General features: G+C 40.1%; 1 protein-coding gene across 1 annotated transcript in view; it reads right to left on the reverse strand.

The window, feature by feature from the left end:
- The window catches only part of LOC139563479 (F-box only protein 34-like), a 29101-nt gene extending 21714 nt beyond the window's left edge, over positions 1 to 7387 (reverse strand). Inside the window, exon 1 of the mRNA XM_071382185.1 lies at positions 7098 to 7387. The gene's annotated coding sequence lies outside the window, so the exon portion shown is untranslated. The remainder of the gene's footprint in view (positions 1 to 7097) is intronic.
- Positions 7388 to 8349: the final 962 nt, after the last annotated feature.

Below are 8349 nucleotides of genomic sequence, written 5' to 3' on the forward strand. Positions count from 1 at the left end.
TACAAATACAATAGCACTTTAAAACACACCCGGGAAGAGGGGTGCGGCTGCCTGACTGCCTGTAATTCGTATACAAAGCTATTTCCATACCCAAGCACTTGTGGACGAGCGCTGTTGAAATACCTTTTGAGGCGATTTTCTAATCTAGTGGTGTACAGGACAGTACATCCAAAACACTAAAACATCTAGCCCCAACTATAAATCAGAAAGCAACCAGAGAGAAAGCAGCTTTAGTTTAATATATTTGGACCACTAACAAATCAGTGCTTTCCTGCTCTTAGTATCAATCTATCGTAACCAAAACACCTCGCAAAGAAATAAGTTTAAACAACATTTCACTGCTCGTGACTCCATTGAATAGAGCATCCTGATCACTGACTGACCAGTAACAGTTGTGCAATGATCTGTTATGTGTTCCATCCAGGCTAAGTACAGAGACATCCATCCATGATACTCTCAACATTCCACATACAAATGCTGTGCAGCACACTAACTCAGTAACACAAGTGCTGTCCTGTCAGAAGAGTAACATGGCACACAAGACCTTTGATTTGGGGGTTCTCTCTCATAGCAGCATGAGTATGTCATAGCATACAGACTCAGAAATAATCTCAAGACTTCAGCTGGCAACAACCCATTAACTTAACCTATTGTTGATCAGTTGCTACATGTTAGCTGGGGCATGGGCCAATAAAGCTATTAGCTCAGTAAGGTCAGTCTAAAAATAGGGAAATATTAGGTAAGCCAACACACAAGTTGACTACTATAAATCAGATCTCTCCTTTAAAGCTCAAACAAAAGTATCCATATTTTTTATGATACGGCGTTTCAACATACAGTAGATTTCTATTTCAATGTCAAGGCTCTAGTTACACATGCAGCCTGTCAATAACACCATTGCAGGCATACAAATGCCCACACAAACAGAGGACCTCTTACCTAACAGGTCTTGAATTCCACACCTCTACTGAGAAGTTCACAGCGATTCAGTAATTACTTCAGGAGGGCCTGTGAAGGGCCTATGAGTAGCTAGCTTTCCACAGCCTAGTGTCTGTGTATTCCCTCCATTGCCAAGCACAAGGCTTCAGCTCTGACACCTTACCACCAGACCAGGAATGGCAACAGCCTCGTCTATCTCACCCTGCCCATTGGATAGAAACTCATCAGGGGAATGGGAAACACATGCTGCCGAGGTACAGGCAGAGGATACAGACATGACCTACGCTACAAGACAGAGCAAACCAGTTGCGTTACGTCAAGACTGGGCAACTTAATTTTTTTTCCACTGAGAAACTGGATATATAGGCTATCAACACACCTTGTACAAACAACGACCATCCCAGTTTCTTTTGGTTTAGTGAATTCCTTCCTATCTGGCCCTTTGAGACAGTCGCACACCATTTAATCATTCACAGTTCTATGCTCTAGCCTTTCTTGTACTGCAGTAATCTGGAAGCCCACCATACAGTTGGTCTGTCTGTATGTCTTTGTGGCAATTGTTTAGCCTAATGTCAAAGCATTTTTCAAACTTTTCAGTCACACACCATTCAGTTCTACTTACACTGAGCTTTTCTTTATTACAGTAGCATACAGACAGCCATACAGTGTTGCTATATGTCCCAAAACACAGACATTCTCTGACATGTCTTTGTGGCAATTGTGTAGCCTAACATCAAAGCAGCATGCCTACAACTTTAGCATTGACCCAAATGAATCAGTGTGAAAAAGACCAATGCTGGAATGCACTGAGGGACAATGAGCATGTAGGAAACGTGCTTCACAGCACAAGGCAAACACACTGGATGCTGTAAGAGCATTCAACAGGCCAGGCTGAATATAACATGTAAAAAAGACAAGCAAGATGAAAATTCAAACAGCCAAAGACAACCTATCTTTTGTACTACAAAATGTGGCTTTCAATTGTTGTTTACAAGTAATATGGCCAAGAAGTAGAAAACAAACACCTCAGCTTTTCTCAAGTTCTCAAGGGTGAATTATTGGGGCTCAGGCAGGTGGAAGGCTGAGAGCGAAGACAAGCCAACGCAGAGCGAGAGAGAAAGCAGTGGGAACAGAACAGGACAGGATTAAAAGCCACGTATCTAAAAAACACAAAGGCTTGTCACAACCTGTTACACTCGCAGGTCTGGCCCTCCTCACCCACTCCAATCAACAGCTTGTTTTGTCAGGTAGGAAAAACTGTGTTGAACACAGGGCTCTAAATAAAATTAAATAGTAGCACTGGTGCTCCCAACTTAAAAGATCACATTTAACAGCACCAGAAAATATTGATACAGCCTTTATTTGGCCTATGCATTCTATCTACTGTTGAAGCACATGTTGTGCCCTAGAAACTATGTAACACTGTAAAGACTGTTCATTATACAAGCTAAAATGCCAATACAAATACCAGTCATTGAAATTACAAAGTAATTTGTGGAATATTACAGCATTACATTGTGTAAAAGCACAGTTTCCTGTTGAGATGCATTACATTAAATTGTACACTGTCTCTTTATGAACATCAGGTTTGTGTGTGAAGACATGCAAATCTGTCATTCATTCACTGCTATGATCATTGAGCTCATGAAGTTATCCCTTTACCATTCTTTCAGTGCTCCCAAATGTTTAGACTGGTAAACTTACCAGGTTGTTAGCAAGCTAGCTAATGAGGTAACACGAGGTGTCAGCGGGCCACGACATGGTTTATGAATGTAAAACGCGGCATGCCAATGGAGATGCATCCAGCTGCAGCGCCAATGTGCAATAGAAGGAGGGAAAAAAACGTAGTGCTGGTAGCGGCTGAATGGTTTGGGTTAGAGACAAGCCGTTTTCTCTGTAGCAATGGTGCAACCACCACAGTCACGAATCTGCGTCTTAGAGACTATTTGCACTGAATCGCCACACATTCAACCCTCACACACTACCACCCAGCACAGCTGGTGTTCTACTATATATTCAAGTGACCAAGACAATACCCACTTTATATTTTGTAAATACAGTCATACTTATAGCACATTAATTATCCATATGTATATCCTATTGTTAATTAACTATACTGTATATCCTATTGTTTACATACCAGGCTATTACTAGGCATAGTAACTCTTCCTTTAATCATTTTTTTTATTTGACTTTACTATTGTTATATTGATTATTGTACTGGAATGTTGAGGTAGCTAGCGCACAAGCATTTAGCTGCAGCTTTTATACCTGCTGTAATCTGGACGTGACAAATAAAATGTTTGATTACAACAATTAAATGGCTGATTTTTTCTTCTAGGTGCACTGGTGCTCCTAAAGCAAAATATTTAGGAGCATATGCGACCAAAATGCCCGCACTTTAGAGACCTGATTGAACACGTCTTTCTCCTGCTACGCGAGTCTTAATAGAGTGGACAAAGATTTTTTTTGACACTGAGCTGTCCAGTTGTCAGGGTGCCTTGGTGGGACGGATAGGCGAATTCACCGCAACAGGTGGTAAAGGAAATTTCAAACTACACTACAAGGGGTTCTCATCATTTGTTAAAAAAAGGGGAAAAAAGAAGGTAGGTTCCAAGGTCTGTGCTTGATGAAAAGAGATTCACCAAATGTGCACACAAATGTCTAAGCTACATGGCAACTGTTGCTCAATGCCCCCAAAAAGTATATGGATACAAGCCATGAACATTTCTGTCGATCTTTATTGACAACGCTGAAGCTGAGTGCTTGTTTTCATGATGTATTGTAGAGTCCAGGGTTCAACGTAAACTTTTCTCACTGTCCCGAACGGAATACCTACTGGCCCAGATATTGGGGGTCATACAGAGCCTATTGACATGCTTTCTCTCTATATTCAGCTGGTAACAGGTTACATTTGGTTATTATGGTAAGTATTAAAAAGCTGTTTATCAATTAACAATGTGAGACATCAGTCTACTCTTTAGAACTGCTTTGTATTAATTACATACATTTGTTTGTATAATAGCCAGTCATTTTAAGATTACAATTTTTTAAATCTTAAAATAGGACGTTGCCCCAAGACAGCTGCTTCTCAAAAAAAGATATCGATCTGGGTACAGTAGGCTATCCAAGACAAATGCTAGGCAACTTGTAGATTTCTTTTTACATACTATCAACAGTAGCCAGCATGTTCACTATTGAAAATGTCCTTTTAGAAATCACTTTCCCTAAAATAAATAAGCTCAACGAGTGGGTTGATGAGCTCTTTTTGCTCTGGACAGCTGGCATGTGAACACATCAACTTGTTATGTACAGTTCGAGAATGAGAAACTCTGACTCCCGGGGAGCATGATGGTGCTTTAACCACCAAACATATTGATCAAATACAAAACGCATTACTTTTCCACGTGTTGTCTTGTCTTCAATGGTTTTCAATGGCAGACTGCAACAGAGCAGGTAAATGTTGAACTGGAATGCAAATTTTACAGGAAAGTTAGTGGCCCTGTTGGATCCACTGGCCCAACACGTTTTTACTGACCCCAGACCAGCGGGCCATTGTTAATGTCAGATCCTGGAGTCAAACTATTTCTCCCAGTTAAGTAAGATTGTAAAAGCATCATTGCACAATTTGGGCCTAGGCCTACACGTGAGATGATTGTTAGACAGTTAAGGGGTTCTGATGGATTAATTGGCTAAGAGCAAAAAAACACCAGACTGACAAATTATTAAATGCAGAGGGTGACCATCCTATCCCCTCTGACCACAGAACATTGGCCATCATTTCCCAACAATTCTACATGTTGAATCTGTACCTTTTGTTGACACCCAGCAGGTGACCTACTTTGCACAGCTGACAATCATCATGGTGGCATGTACTGTCCATAAGGTCTTACAGTAGTTGGGAGGTGTTCAATATTAAAATCAATGGAGACAACATCCACCCATAAACATCTGATTCAGTTCCATGGGAGTGCCAAAACCTTCCCTGACTGTACAATTAAATCAACCACTCAATACCATAAGTGGATCAGGCACTTAGCCTAGTGTATCAGCACAAACCACTACCAACAAAATGAGGAACAGCCTAACATTGATTAGAAACACTTTGGAGAACTAGTAAGTTGAATAGAGTGCCACTATATGAATACGTAGCAAGAAAAAGACTAAACAGAAGCGCAACTCAGGCATTTTATTATACATCAAGCACAACTTACGATATTGTTAAAGAAAAATCCCATGGCAAAAACAGACCCATGGAATCCATCAGCGCCTCTCACGGACAATTGACTTGTTAATCACAGGCCAGGTCTAAGTACAAAGTGTGAGCTAAACGTATATTTGCAAGACAAACAAGAGTATGTGCATGCTGTGTGCAATAACTTTCAGTACCTCACAACATGCAGCGGTTTACTTCCTCAATTTTTTTTATTTTAAGCCAATCACTGTTTAATGGGAAGTGATTAACTTAATGTTGCACTCCAGTCTCCTCACTTCATTTAACACCTGATTAACCTAACAAAAGACATGTCTCAATAGGTGGTCCAGACATGTCAACATTGCACAAGTGGAACTTTTACTGCTCTTCCACAGTAAAAGTTTTTTTTCGTTTTTTTATTTTTATCACTGGATGAGGTCTTTAAGCATAACCAAAATCAAGGTTCTTCACTCCTATTAAGATGGGACATTAAAGGTAGAGACAGTGATCTGACATTGATGCACAAAGTAAACAGCACGGCGGGCCCATTTCAGCAAAAACTAGCAAGGCTAAACGTCTGCCGTTTTAGTACCGTGGCTATCACATTGTAAGAGCATGATGTGAATCCATGCACAGATACCATGTGTGACTGAACGAAGTCTTGCTCATTGCAATATCTGCAGTGCTGCTCGTGCTACGTCATTTAGCTGACCTTTAAAGATGCTCATCATTTAAGCTAACACACTCAGGGAGGTTCTAAGGCTAGGCCATCTACAATCAAGATGGAAGTAATCCAAAACAAAAGTAAGCAGAGGTTGTTTTACACTTTGGACAAAGCTGAGAGTTCTCGTCAATCAGTAAAGACAAGGACCACTTTAAATGAACAATTATGTTTTGTAAATGCACAGCTAAGTGTTGATGAATGCAAGTATTTTGTTTCGGGGCTAAGGGATGTGCAAGGAGGTTTCTGGGACTGTGTGTCTGGTCAAGGAAAGGGTCTGCTCCAAGTCCCATCCATCTCTGATTTTCTCAGTGTATGCGCCTAGTTTATAGTTCATCCAAACGGCAGGCAATAATTTACCCTTATACATAGAGCACCTAACGTTAATAATTGGATTATCCATGTTAATAAATTCATAATTAGGAAAGTAGCTGTCAGCGAAACAGTCAACACCGCTACACAAAACTATTCATACACAACGTAGCCACTTGGTAAGATTGCTAGCTTTTAGATAAGTGACAATGTATTCACACATTGCACTATTTAGATTTAGTAACGACCATGCGTGTTGTTATCGTGTCAATAGGATAACAAAAGTGTGAGCTTGTTGTGTTAGTTTGCTAAACTACTGTGGCGTAAAAAGTTGCCAGTGACAACGACATTGTTACCTACATAGTTAATTTATAGTTTTAAATTAGCTCGTTACATTTCAGCAAAACGAGATTGTAACGTTGATAAACGTTTGTTCGATTTGAAAAGGCCTTATCCACCCATGCAGCTAAGGTTTGAGGAAAGCAACATCATAGTCAAGGTACTAACCATTAGTTATGTGGCGTAGCGTTAATGCTAGGTGCACGCTAACACATTCCGTACAAAATAAGTCCATAACGTTATGTTAGCTAACTAACGCTGATTAACTTTGTGTGGCCAATTACCTTATCAGATTCAAATGAATTGCAGTGCAATCTAAGCGAGTGTTTAAACGGACCCATCAGAGTCCATCTCCACTCCACCCACCTCGACTTTCCAGGCACGTTAACATTATTAGCTAGCTAACGTTAGCATTGCTAATGGCTAGTTAGTTACACAACTTTTTTTTTTTTACTTGTGTGCTGGGTTGGCAGAATGTCAACTCAGTTTAACAATATTAGCTAGAATGTGTTAATTTAATTAATGTAGCTAGCTATTTAACTGTACACACATAGAGGAATACCAAAGCAAAGGCAAAACGTTCAAACTGACCTGTGCTGCTGCGAAAACTCGGAAATGATGAGGTCTCCAATCCCCTGCCTTACTAGGAGCACTTGCTGGGCAAAGCAGCGCCGTGTTCGGTGTTCAGCAGTGACCTTACAATAAATTATAACCGTATCTATAATTATACGGTCTTCATAACTATCATATAAGGAGTAAAATCGTTATCATTTTCGTCCGTATTTGATGCTACGCTCTTGCTAACAATCCCATACTAGCTAGTCGTTTTGCAAAAGATATTCGCGAGCGAGCGACGTCCCCTGCTTGATATTATAGCGCTCAGCGTTCTGACGTGCTTGCATCTTCAACAATGATGAACGTGTCCGCAAAACTATCATGCACGCGCAAAATAATTGCGTCAAAGACAATACTGTACTCCGTGAATTGAACTGAGATTGATCATTTATATAGGTAATTTACATTTTCGGAATAGGCCTACTTGAGGAAACAAATAAAAAAGGGACAATATGAAATGTTTAAAATAGATTAAAGCGTTATTAGGTGAACCAGTCCCCATGGTTTACGGGTGACCCAAATTATATTATATTACTATAAGAGTTCTGAAATCCCTATTACAAGCCATACCATAAACCAGGTGCAAAAGCGATTTGAGAACAATTCAAAGTTCCAACCTTTATGAAGTTCACAGCAGTTTATATGTAGGCATAGAAGAGTCATTGAATAATGAATCTCTTTGGTCTTCAGTTTCCATCGAGATTCAGTCCGTAGTCGGTTTCCATCATTAAAAATGAATCACTGACCTGACGTCAGGATACTAAGAGATCTTTTGTTTATCCCAAATTACACCCTATTACACTTTGGTGCACTACTTTTAACCAGGACCTTAATCAGGAGTCTGATTAAAATAAGTGCTATATAGGGAATAGGGTGTTATTTGGGATGTAACCCTTGTTTCCCGCCATAGGTCACAACAGCCTCAAAACACAGAATAGTGTCAGTCAAGTAAGCATGTGCCAGCCTCTTTTAGTAGCCTACTGTAGAGAGGAATGTGATCTCTGTCAGTGTCCCCCCCCCCCCCCCAATAGCTTTAAACCATCTTCATAGTTTATCATTGAATCATATACCAGAGGTAAGGTAGCTGACTGTTATCTTAAAGACATAGAAGCTTTGAACTCTTTTAAGAGACAGGTTTCCTGTGTTGGTGACCCATATTCATGGTTCTGTGTTTTTGCTAGTGCCAACATCAAGGAAGCCTTTTTTTTGTTGTTAAGTGTGTGTTGTA

This window comes from Salvelinus alpinus, chromosome 34, assembly GCF_045679555.1.
Source record: "Salvelinus alpinus chromosome 34, SLU_Salpinus.1, whole genome shotgun sequence".
NCBI classification, from domain to species: domain Eukaryota; kingdom Metazoa; phylum Chordata; class Actinopteri; order Salmoniformes; family Salmonidae; genus Salvelinus; species Salvelinus alpinus.